This window comes from Phascolarctos cinereus, unplaced genomic scaffold (assembly GCF_003287225.1).
Source record: "Phascolarctos cinereus isolate Bilbo 61053 unplaced genomic scaffold, phaCin_HiC Scaffold_4;HRSCAF=312, whole genome shotgun sequence".
Classification (NCBI taxonomy): Eukaryota; Metazoa; Chordata; class Mammalia; order Diprotodontia; family Phascolarctidae; genus Phascolarctos; species Phascolarctos cinereus.
The window spans coordinates 30,470,453-30,483,347 of NW_027555847.1; the positions used below are offsets into that span (position 1 = coordinate 30,470,453).

A 12,895-nucleotide genomic window follows, 5' to 3' on the forward strand; every position below is an offset into this window, starting at 1 on the left:
ACACACCAAGAACCCAGTAGTTGTCTTTCTTACTTAGCCACATGACCTAGAGCAAAGGAAAATGTTTTCTCATTACGGTGAATGGAGGACCAATTCTCCAAATCCCAATATGTAACAGAAGACATATCCAAACAGGCAAAGAATGCATAGTGTTTAGGCATGAACAGAAAACCACTAGCCCATGAGTCAGAATAGAATGGAGCTGGTGGACCAGCTCAATCATCCTTTCTGCAGTGTTTTTTCGTTTGTTTTTGTTCTTTTTTTTGGTTTTGTTTTTTGTTGTTGTTGGGGTTTTTTGCAAGGCAATAGGGTGAAGTGACTTGCCCATGGTCACACAGCTAGTAAGTGTCAAGTGTCTGAGGCCAGATTTGCATTCAGGTCTTCCTGAATTTAGGGTCAGTGCTCTATTCACTGCTCCATCTAGCTGTCCCTTCTATAGTGCTCTTGTACAAAGGTGAATTTTCCCCTTACTCTTCTATCAGACCCTTTCGTCCTGTGAAATCCAACCATAATTTAAAAATAACTTAAAGAATCAAGACCTCCATCTATCCGAGTAATTTTCCAATGAGAGTAAAATATTTTTAACGGTCTATTACAAATGCTATTAAGCATCTACACAATGAAATTTACTTTACGATTGCTTACATTTAACTCTACTTCAATGAAATTCAACTTCCCAAGAATACAACTTTCCCCCCACTCCTTCTCAGTCTCCAGCAGTTTTTTGTTCATTTATTTCTCCTTGGAATACAAAGGGTGCCCATTCCTATTTGAGGCTGCGCTGCTCACCAGTATGCAGTTTAGCCCTCCTCCAATAGACGGAGGTTGTACCCTTTACTGGGGAACCAGCTCACTGACCCAGACTGTAGAGAATGAACGCTGAAGCGTGTTTTTCTTTTACATTCTCTAAAAAAGAAAAAAACTCGTCTCCATAAGCTTTTATGCATGGTCCCCAAAGTACCCAATGCTCATTCAACTAGCTTGTGATGGAAACTATTCTATCTTGTATTCCCAAATAGATCTTCGATCCCCCTTAAAAGTTTATTGCCATATGCAGTCATGTTGAGGAAGAGGTAGATTTGCAGTCATCATTAAACACACATATACATATATGCTTACATACATACATACAAACAAAAGTATATAGACTCTTATCTATATAGAACTTAGAAGCTCATAAAGTATTTCATCAAACAACCCTGGGAGAGTGGCAATAATCCTTATTTTATAGATATGGCTCAGAAAGGTTGTATGACTTGTTTGTCATAGCAAAGCTATCAATTATCAAAGGTATGTACACATACATGTACACAGTGTTCTCTTTCTAGCCCAACTCATTTTTACAAGTCACTCATCTATCCTACTGTATGATTAGCTTTAACAATATTCATTATTCTCATACAGGTTGGGTTTGGTTTTTCTTTTTTCACTAAACTGTCTCTTCACAAAAATACAATCGTTCAATTCAAATTCAGCAAACATTTATTAAGCAGCTACTATGTGTAAGTCACCCTGCCAAAGGCCAAGAATACAAAGACAAAAATTAATCATCACTACCCTCACAGAGCTTCCATTCTATTTAGGGATGTGCACTCAGGCAAGTAGATATAAAGCATTAAAAAAAAAACAGTAAGACTGAGTAATTTCTAAAAGGAGAGAGCCTGACCGGGGAAGAAGCCTCACACAGAGAGGCTCCATGTAGGAGGCAGTAAGATGGAGCACATTCCAGATTTGTGGGGAGTTGGGGAAGGGGACAGATGATAACCTATGTAAAGGCCCAGAGACAGAGATGCTTGTTGGTGTTGTTTTTTTTTTTTATGTAGTCATAAATTATTTTTTCTTTTTGGCTAGACAATGGGGTTAAGTGACTTGTGAGGGTCACATAGGTAGTAACTGTTTTGTGTCTGAGGCCACATTTGAACTCAGGTCCTCCTGAATCCAGGGCCAGTGCTCTATCCACTGCGCCACCTAGCTGCCCCTGTAATCATAAATTTTAAAGGAATGACAATAAAGGGAAAAAAAATAAGTTAACTCTTTCTAATCTAACCAATCAAAAGCGAAAGGCATCTCCAAGAAAAGTAAGAGCAAAGTCAGGGAGGTATAACTATTATTCCAACGCTTTTTCCCTCCCTAGCCTTTCCTAATACTGTGCAACCACTCATTGTAATTATTCACAGCTGAAATCAGGTTAGGCATAAAGTGAAAATACATCACAGAAAGTCAGAGGAAGTAGGTAAACTTTCAGAGAAAAAACGAGATCCCTTTCATAAATCAGGAGAGATGTGGAAACATTACACACATGAATACCAGCTTTTTTTTTTTCCAGCACAACCGGGCTAGTATAAAACAACCTGCAGTCACACTAACAGAGCAGAGCGAGGAGAGCTAGGCACACAACTGTAAGGGGAAACTATATTAATTCCTTTAGGTAGTAAAATTCATTTATAGCAAGGATCTGGGCCTCCCTGGTAATTTGCTACACACAGCCAAAGAACCCCCAAGACTCTCAATATGGCACCTAACACACTTCCACATCCACCTGCATTTTGAATTTGACTTGCAGAGTTGGATCAGGGTTAGAATTGGATTAGGGAAAGCAAATTAAAATCAACCTACCACAATGCATTAATTTTCCAAATCACATGATATATTATTTGTGAATGCATCATTCCAAAGTAAAGGAATTAAAATATGCTTAGATTGTAATTCTGCTCCTAAGGGAATGGGAGTCTCATGGTTAGATGGGTATATTTATACTTAGTTACACTTGAAGAATTGAAGAGAGTAACTAAGTAGATAAAATCCCACAGAAACCAAAAAGCACTTGTGTTAACACCGTACTGGTTTTTTTAACAGTCCTGGAAAATAATTCTTCTATACATGTTGGTATGGCATAGTGGATAGAGGCCTGGCCTCAAAGCCAGGAAGTTCTACCTCCAACACATATGGGCTGCGTGACCCTGAACAAAATTCTGTATTCTAGGCAACTCTCTAACATTACAGGGTACAGACAAGGCAGCAACGCTCTTCCACCGTTGAAACCATGGGTCTAGTCCATATCTTGATTCTTATCATGTCTTCCTGTGATACAGAATGTGGCACATTAGCCTGCCAGGTGGCTCAGCGGATAGGGTGTGGGTCTAGGAGGCAATCAGGTCAAATCCTGTCCAACACACAACTGGCTGTGTGACCCTGGCTGGGTCTCTTAATCTCTCTCAGCCTCAGTTTCCTCATATATAAAGTGGGGGTAATAATAGCATCTATTTCCCAGGATGGTTGTAAGAATCAAAGGGCTTGTCTAAAGGTCTCTGTCACCTTTCCATTTTTATGAATGTTAGTTAACATTGTTATATTATGCAAAGCATAATATGCAGTCCCTAACCTCTAAGAGATGTGATAAGTCACACAAAAACCACTTAATTTATCAGATTTGTTGTCTTAGGTTATTCCTGACTGAGGTTAGTGATGGGTGTGTGTGTGTGTGTGTGTGTGTGTGTGTGTGTAACCATTACAGTAAGAAAACCCCAAACCGGACACACACACACATATATACATAATTCACTATCAAATTTTCTCCCATTTTAGTCTATATTTCTTTCAATTTCCACCTCCTCCAAACTATGTTTGAAGGAACCCTGATGTTCCCAGTGATAGAGAGGAGTTGGGAGGAAATATCCAGAGTGGTCCAAAGGGGCCCTCCCTCCCCAATCTCAGATTAGACTATAGTCCCTACTCTGCCGAAAGCAAGTCTGGAGAGAAAAAAAGACATTCTCAGGCAAGTGCCACTCACCTTCCTCCACACCTCACAGGGGGTCAAATAAAACCCCCTCTCCCAAAACAAACTTACTTCCCTTCTCCTCCCAATGACAATCCACAAGTCAAAGAAGGAAGAGATGCTCCAGCCTTGATTTGTATTGCTGGGCTCCTTCAGCACCCTGCAAGTTCCCATGTATTTTTTTATCAAATTAATCTGGGAAAGAGGAATCAGGGCGCCCAGATCAACCTTATATTTAGCTGTACCAGGGGTACAAAGCACTGCCTTCCCTTCTACCTGGGAACAACGTTCTTAATTTTTAAAAATAGTTTGATAACAGTATTGCCATAGAACTGGCTTTCTTTGTAATCCTAGCGATTTTGTTCTATGTATTTAAAAACATTTTCCTGAGAAAAGGTCCAGAGATTCCTCCAGATTGCCAAATGGGTCCACAACATAAAAGAAGGTGAAGAATCCTTGCTCTGGCCTAATCTCAGGAAGGTTGGCTTTATCCAGGTCATTATAAAATGGTCTATATTTATTGTGAAACGTCCTGTTTTCCATGGATCATTCAGTAATGTCATACAGGACAAAACCACTCCTTCCACTGAAATGATGATGTCAACCAATAGCATTCTTCCTACCTGCAAGCAAAGTCTGAGGATTAACATGGTATCCCCACATCTGCCAGACCACCCCAACCTTGTAATTAATAGCACGTATCCTTAGATTAAATGTATCTCCAATTGCACATAATAGAGTTTGGTGCCCTCATCAGGGAGATTTTTAAAAAAACAAAACTAGTCCTGATATTTATATATTGCTATAAAGTCTGTGAAGTGCTTTACATACTATTTCTGATGAACCTGGAGGCAGCATGGTACCATGGATAGAACATTGACTCTAAAGTTAAAGGTTCAAATGCCACCTTTGGTACTAACTACCTATGTATCTATCCTCTTTGTAAGTTACTTCATTACCCACAGACTTCTAAAAATCAATGTCTAGATTTTAAGAGCATAGTTGTAGACCTGCAAGGGGCCTCAGAGTCCTATTTTACAGAGGAGGAATCAAGGCCCAGAGATGTTAAGTGATTTCTCTCAGGTCACATAAGTAAATGAAGAATGGAATTTGAACCCAGATCTTCGGACCCCAAATCCCAATCCATTGTGCCACACTGCCTCCCTCTGTTACATCCATCATCTCATTACACATACATCTCTTCGGGAGGACAACACTTCACGGTAGGAGAATACTCTTCAACATGTAAAGAAAATTTTCAGGCTGTTTTCCCTCTCAAGAGACAGCACATCTTCCTGGTTTCTAGAGGAGATTTGAGAACATGACTACGGCAGTTCTTTGCACTGATTAATTACTTTGGAATATTTTACAAGTATGGATCATGGAATGTGGTAAAAATGGGACCAAAAAAGCACAGATTTAGAGTTAGGAGGGATTCCAGGAGTTGTTTCTCTCAACGCTCACATTTAACAACAGAGGAAACTAAGATTCAAAAAGTTAAATGATCTGCCCAAGGTCAGCCATGTACTAAGTGACAGAAAGAAGCACAGCTGGAACCCAGACCCTCTGACTCCAAAGTCAGCATTCTATTAAAAAAAAAAAACCCTAGGATCCCTAGCTTTGCTTTAGTTATTATACCATGAGATAAGAAACATGTGTTTGGAGTTCTACTGCTATTAGAACCCAAGGAGGAGGAGGAGGAGAAGGAGGAGGAGGAGGAGGAGAAGAAGAAGAAGGAGAAGGAGGAGGAGGAGGAGGAGGAGGAGAGGAGGAGGAGGAGGAGGAGGAGGAGAAGAAGAAGAAGAAGAAGAAGAAGAAGAAGAAGAAGAAGAAGAAGAAGAAGAAGAAGAAGAAGAAGAAGAAGAAGAAGAAGAAGAAGAAGAAGAAGAAGAAGAAGAAGAAGAAGAAGAAGAAGAAGAAGAAAATTTTTGGCAGAAGGAAAAAAGCCTCACTCCTCTCTCTCTAAGTTTCACCTTCTCAGGTTGCCAAGCAGGTGCAGAAAGCCATTTGCTCCAGGGCACTTGACATGTCCTGAATGGTCTCCAACCGACTGGTGGGGAATTCACTGCCTGCCACCAGGCTGGAAAGGAAGAACACCACTCCAAGAAAGACAATAAAAACAAAATGCCCAAGATGGCTCCTGAACAATGAAACTGACAACCAGGCTGCGTCAAGTCAGGTAGACGCTGATTTAAGAAGGGTGGGACAGGTAAGCCAAAGGCAGCATCCCCAATTCTTCCATCACTACCCCCCCAATTCCCTTCCCGGACGGAGGGACGGAAAAAGCTTTGTCTTTTAGGAATCCCATATGATTTAAACATGCAGATTCTGTGCTGTCTTACCTGAGATGGGTCTCCCTCCCCCTTATTCCAAATTGGGATCCTCAGCCCCAGCAAGCTTTCCAAGTATGAGAATGGGGCGTGACCACAGAAGTTTCTCCCTCGGTCTCATACCTGAAGACAAGCCACTGAGCATGCTCCATTGTTATGAGGCTGAGAGGATTGTCCACACCCACACTCTCCTTTTGTGAATGAAACTAGGGCCAGATGACTCTATTAGTCTGGTTACATTACTATTAACCTCAAGGGAAAAGCAAAAGAGGGCAGAAATTGAGTACCTAAGCAACTGAACCAAGTTAATAATTAACTGAACCAAAGGAGGATGCCAGGTTCCAACCCTTACTTTGACAAGAATTTCTTCTATAACATCATCAAAATAGCTTACATGTATACAGAGCATTTAGCTTGGCAAAGCACTTTACATAGTCAATCCTCACAATAACACTGGGAGGTAAGTGCTATTATTATTCACATTTTCCAGATGAAGAAACTGAGGTAGGTAGAGGTTAATTGACTCAGCAGGGTCACATTGCTAAGGGTCTCAGGCAGGATTCAAATTCAGGTCTTCCTGACTTCAAGCCCAGCCCTCTAACCACTGTTCTACCCAGCTGCCTCTAACAACCCCATCCAATAAGACCAACAGGTAGGCTTTTGGCTTTTGGCTTTATTAAAGATTTTTAGGGAAGGGAGCCTAAACAGCTCTAACTTGTAGGGAATTTCTTTTTCTATCAAGTCTAAATTTGCCTATTTCCAACTTCTAATTATGAGATGACCCTAATTGTTATGTGAAGGTCATTAATGTTCCTTAAGTGAAAAAGGAAACAAAGACCTGGAAATAAGAGTAGATGCCCCTCGATTACCAAATAACTAAACAAACTTCAGTATATGAATGTAATAGAATGTTACTGCATTGTAAAAAACAATAGTGAATATAGAAAGTTCAGAAGCAAGGGGAGATTTATGTGAACTGATGCAGAGTAAAATAAGTTGAACAAGGGAAGCAATATATAAAGCAACTACAACGATGAAGAGAACAAAAAAAAATTTACAACTGACTCCCATCTCCACTACTGTTTAAAGTCACTATATTACATGAAAAAATAATTCTCGTTCCTCAGAACCACATAAAACCAAGGTCAAAAGATTGAACATTTGGTGGTCCTTTGCCCGGATTTTAAAGAGGAAACAACTATACAACTGTCATGAAGTTTATCTCCAAATTATAGGGGAATCTGAGATCTACTTCATTTGCTGATATTTATACTAACAGTAATAGGGAATGAGATTGTTCATTTAGTTGCAGATGCAAAATTAATTGGGGTAAAATCCTCCCCACCACTTTGAGTGAGTAAAATATCAGAAATGTTTGAGCTGGAAGGAGCCTTAGGGAGAATCTTGCCCAACACTTTTTATAGATGGGTAAACTGAGGTCCAGGGAGTTGAAGTCCATTGGTCAAGAATCAGGAAGCATTTATTAAGTGCTTACTGTGTGTCAGCCACTTTGTTAAGCATCAGGGACAGAAATAAAGGGGAGGGGGGTAAGGAACAGCCGATGCCTTCAAGGAGTTTACATTCTAGAGGGGGAGATAGCATGTAAACAGCTAGATTAATATCCATGATCCAGACAGGGGAAGATGGAATCCTGTCTCTGATGATGGGCCCTTGCCTGAGGTTAGGGGGGTAGGTTTGTGGCAGAGACAGACCTACAGACTGGATTCCCCTAACTACTGGTGTGACTTTTTTTTCCTACTACACCAAATCCCACCAAACAGGCTTCCAGTCTAAGCATGGAACAGTTTACGAGTGAAAGAGGCAGAGAAAACTCCATGCTGTCATCATCCCCTCCACCCTCTCAACCAAATTAATTTTCATGTTTCATTCCCATTCAATTCCACTCAGTAAGCATTGATTCATCACCTACAATATGGTCAGGCCTTTACTGGGTACCTGGGTATAAGAGAAGTCTAAGACAAGGTCTTACCTGTTGGGCAGCAAATGAGCAAATTGCAGATTACAGAGGAGCATGAGAACTCATTAAAAATGAGTGGTTCAGACAAGAATTCCTAAAGAAAGAGATGGCTATGAGCTGAAAATGGTAAAGCAAGGCCTGCTCAACTAGACGGGCTGAGACATGAAGAATGGGGAGGGTGTGGACAGACAGAAGGGAGTTATTCCAGATGGAAAAAGAGCATGAGCCAAGGGGTAGAGGTCAATCTAGGCTTGGTATGTTCATGGGCCAGTAAGGAACAGGCTTCCCCTCTGAGGGATGAGGGGGAGGGGAATGAGGTTTTACTAAAGCCCTCCCCCTCCCCCAAAGTGTTGATGCTGTGGTGGCCCACATGAGCCCCTCCCCAGTCTCAGGGCCTCCGAGGCTTCCATCACAAAAACAAAGGTTAATACTTTCATAAAGCTCTGCAGTAAAATGTCAAAGGACATAAATGTTTAAATCTGACCTATACCTGAGCCCATGGTTACTCTCCAAATTATCCCAGCAGGAACAAAATTAGCTTCCTAAGGTAGCCCCACACCTGCAGAGAAAAATGGCACTTCTCTCTCCATTCCCAGGTTAATTCAAGAAGCTTCCAGAAGGAGTGGGTTATGCTTGGGGTTTTATTTTCTTTTTCCTTTTTTTTTTGGGGGGGGTGTTGCTTATTTTTAAAAACAGGCAAACAAGCCAGCAGGGATTAAATCTACTTTGTGAGCTAGAAGGCTCATACGATCACAGATTCGAACAGGAAGACACCTTCAATTTGAGGTCATATAGTCTAAGCTAGGCATTTTTCAGATAAGAAAACTGGGCTTACTTGTCCAAGATTATGCAAGTATTTGGTCCAATCACAGAATGACAGGATCTATAGAGAGCTGGAAAGGCCATCAAGTCCAACTCACCCATTTTACAGATGAGGAAAGTAAGGCACTGCCAAGTTAAATGACTTGCCTAAGGTAACACAGGTACCTTGGGTGAGATGAGATTTGAACCTAGATCTTCCTGACTTAGCACAATGCCTGGCACATAGTAGGCACCGAATAAATGTTTTGAATTGAACTGAATTGACTTCAAGTCCAATACCCTAACCACTACAACATGCTGCTTCTTAGTGGCCAAGTCAACATGGCTCACACCCACTCCTTTATCTCCTCACACAACTTTCATCCTAGTACAAACCCTCATCCCCTGTCACCTGGTAATCACCTCTGAACTGGTCCCCAGGGCGACAGCCTCTCCCTTTGCCAAACCATTCTCCTCAAAGCTTCGGGATAGATAGTTATAAAGCACTGGCCTGCTTATGTAACTACAGTGGCCAGCATCTAAGACTCTTCACCTTATTGCATGTTACTCTCCCACACACTCTATTACATATAGTCAAAGCGGCCAACTTACTGTTCCCCAGACATCTCATGCCAGCTTTCACCTGCCATGCTTTTCCAAAGGCTGTTTGCTACCCCCCCACTCCCCAAAAATTGACTTTTTTTTTATATCTCTCTGGGATGTTTTCCATATAAACTCCTTGAGGGAAGGTATTCCTAGTGTCTAGCACAAAGTGTGGCACATAAGGGGGTTCACTAAACGCTCACTGAAATAGCGGGCCAAGACAAGAATCCAGCTGCTTTGACTCCAAATCCAGAGTGCCTTTCTTTGCACTGCTCTTCCTCTTTTTTTTTTCTTTTGGCAGAATAATTATCTCAATCATAGTGTCTGGCGATTCTCACAAAGGAGACCCAGAGTATGGAATCAGATTTGGTGTCAGCCTTGAGTCCTACTATTGGGCTCTCCTAGATTCCAAAGAACAGAATTTCAGAAATGGAGAACTGTTGGTGGTGATCTAATCCAAGCCCTACCCAAGAAAGCAGAACTTCTACAACTTGCCTGATAAAAAAATGTTCTTCCAGCCCATGCTTGGAAATCTTCAGTGTTGGGCAGCTCACTACTTCCTTAAGCAGCCCATTCCAATGTTTCATTCCCCCACCCATTATTTCCACTCAATTCTAATATGTTTCAGAAGAAGTCACCTTCCCTCCCCTTTTAGAGTTTAAAACAGAAATACTACTGATAATTAGGCACTATGGGATGACTCAAGGAAAGAAAAACCTTTGAATAATCAATCAACAAACATTTACTGTTTATCATGTGCCAGGCACTGTGCTAAGCACTAGAATTAAGAAGAAAGACAAAAACAGCCTCTGCTCTCCAGGCTCTCAAAGGAGATAACAGGAAAAGGACTAAGTATGCACAAGCTGTAGATAGGATCGAGTGGAGACGACCAAGGGAGGGAGAATCTCACCAGAGGGGATCCATCTAGCAGGCGTGCATGCTCTTAATGTTCCACGGATACCAACAGACACACACAGAATGTCAATGAGTCTATCCTTCATTCTCAATACTCATGGATCCCACCTTTTTTTTTTTTGGTTGTACAGTTCTCTGATAATACCCTGTAGACTGAATCCTCACCTCTCCATTGCTTTTTAGGTGAAACATAAAAAAAACTATCATGTTTTTAGTGGGCATTTTTTAAGACTGCATTTAAAAAAACATACATCCTTTTTATTGTTAAGTCATAAAAGGTATCAAATGAAAAGAACAAAATTACTGGAGACTTAAGTACCAGGAGAATTGAAGGAAGTGGGAAAGGCCCTAAGTACAGGGCAGAATGAATGGACGTGGCTTGGGTACAACACTGAACATGTGCTGGAAGACACTAAGGGGGAGTATCTGGTGAAAAGTTTGATCAAAGACAAGAGCGGAGGTAAAGAACGAATGGGATGAGAGTCCTAAAACCCCAGCATGTGCTGAAGAGTGTCCTTGCCATTGATGCTGTCTCCATCATTCTCTCCTTCAGCGTCTTTTTCATCATCCTTGATCAACTCCAGCTGTTTATTTCCTTGGTTCTTTCTCTTTTTTTTTTCAGGCTCTCCAATAAAGAATCCACTTTCTGTTTTATTTGGGTCAGCTCCTTCTTAATTGTCTGAAGATCATCACCTTTCAATTTGCCAGATGTGGATAAAGAGCCCCGATGACCACTCTTGGAACTGAGGACACTTTTGCCTCCGCTGGAAGTGTTTCCTGACACACCGTGGCATTTTGAAGGTGCCTGGGCATGAGCAGTGGGAGGAGGATGTGGTGCATCTGCTAGGTAGCTATACGTCCTGTCATAATAATCTTGCTGAAAATCAGCATGCAGGTCAAGGGAAGAGCCAGACATCTCCACTGCAGAATGTCCACACCTGCTTTTCCTTGGTTCACTTTTGGGTCTGCGGCTAGATTAATATCTAGTATCAGGCCAGCAATCATTCTGCCATCCTCTCCCGCCACAGCTGCATGGACATTACACTCATTCACATACCGAATAAAGGCAGAACCCTCATGAACAGAGAAGTCCACGATCTCACCATATTTGGAGAAGATGGCCTCAGCATCAGTCTTCTTAACAATCAGAATGTTGAGATTTCCAAGGAAGACAGGCATTCATGGAACAGGGGTCAGTCTTGTTGGTGAAATTACTGGCCACAGTGTTTGAGAAGCCTGGATTTTTTTTTAAAGCATCTACAGAGAGTTGTGTTTAGTGTGGGAAAATCTGGCCAGAAATTTCTCTCCAAGCAAAATGCTTGTAAAATAGCAAGATGTGTCTCTGACAGATTTTGTCCATTAAGAAAGAAACGAGTAGAAAATAATAACCAACTTTGTAGGCCAACCTCACACAAACCTAATAAGAAAGATCATTTTTTCCCCTCTCACCTGATGAGGAGAAAGTGCCGGTTTCTCTTGTATGGAGTTTTCACAGATAATCAATTGCATATATTGTAACACAATAAGCCTGTCATCTCGATATGTGGCCCAACAGCACAGGAAGAGGTAGGAAACAATGTCACATTGACCTTAACTAAATTAACTAGCTTAACCACTCAAAACAACTGACTTGCTGGCCCCACAGAGAAAGAACTGCAGGGTAGGTCTGCCAAAGGGACTGGCCATCTGCAGCAATAAAGAGCTTAATGTGATTGTGTTGAGGGAAGATGTTGGGATTGGGTGGGTCGACTGCCAAAATCCTTTGGGAAGCTTCAGCTCATTCAGTCTACATTAGCTACCTGAAAATAAGAGACGTTAAAAACAAAGAAGAGGAATTAAAAACAAAGCTACACGTTTGTTTACAATACTATGCTCTTGGGAAATTCTAGGCTGGTTTTTTTTTTAATTTCTCAAGTTGGGCCCCAAAACATTTGTGCCCATTGGTCAGGATGGGTTCCATGGAGGCTGTGGTTTGGCCTCTTCGATTCTGACCCTTCTTGGCAACTTCCACCTTGCTAAGAAGTTCTTGGGCTTTCTCAGCTTGTTTCCAGCTTCCTGTCGACAGGAGCCCCATGCAGCTCTCAAATTACAGAAAGATTTTTCTAAGAGCTCTTTGCCTAGCATTTCCTGGCCTGGAACCCATACCAAGGCTGCATTCCTAACCCTGCTTCTTCTTCTTCTTCTTCTTCTACTTCAGGTATTCCCTTAGCCTTGAATCCTTTGCCCTAAATGAATTTATAGTCATTGCTTTTTTTCCCTTAAAATATAAGTATTTCTTTTTCAGTACACTTCTCGTAATTTGTCAGTGTCAGAAAACATCTAGTGTGGGAAATTCTCTCCAGTAATGCAGGTAAACAACTGCTCCACAACTTAAGGACTTAGAGAATTGGGGGCAGCTAGGTGGCACAGTAAATAGACTACCAGCTCTGGAGTCAGAAGGACCTGAGTTCAAATGTGGCCTCAGACATTTGACACTTGTTAGCTGTGTGACCC

At 41.4% G+C, this 12,895-nt stretch overlaps 1 protein-coding gene and 1 pseudogene across 21 annotated transcripts in view; both read right to left on the minus strand.

Annotated features, from left to right (window-relative positions):
• The window catches only part of MAGI1 (membrane associated guanylate kinase, WW and PDZ domain containing 1), a 711,509-nt gene that overhangs the window by 557,047 nt on the left and 141,567 nt on the right, over positions 1-12,895 (minus strand). The gene's annotated exons all lie outside the window — the stretch shown is intronic.
• On the minus strand, positions 10,767-12,476 carry LOC110202717 (heterogeneous nuclear ribonucleoprotein C pseudogene; annotated as a pseudogene).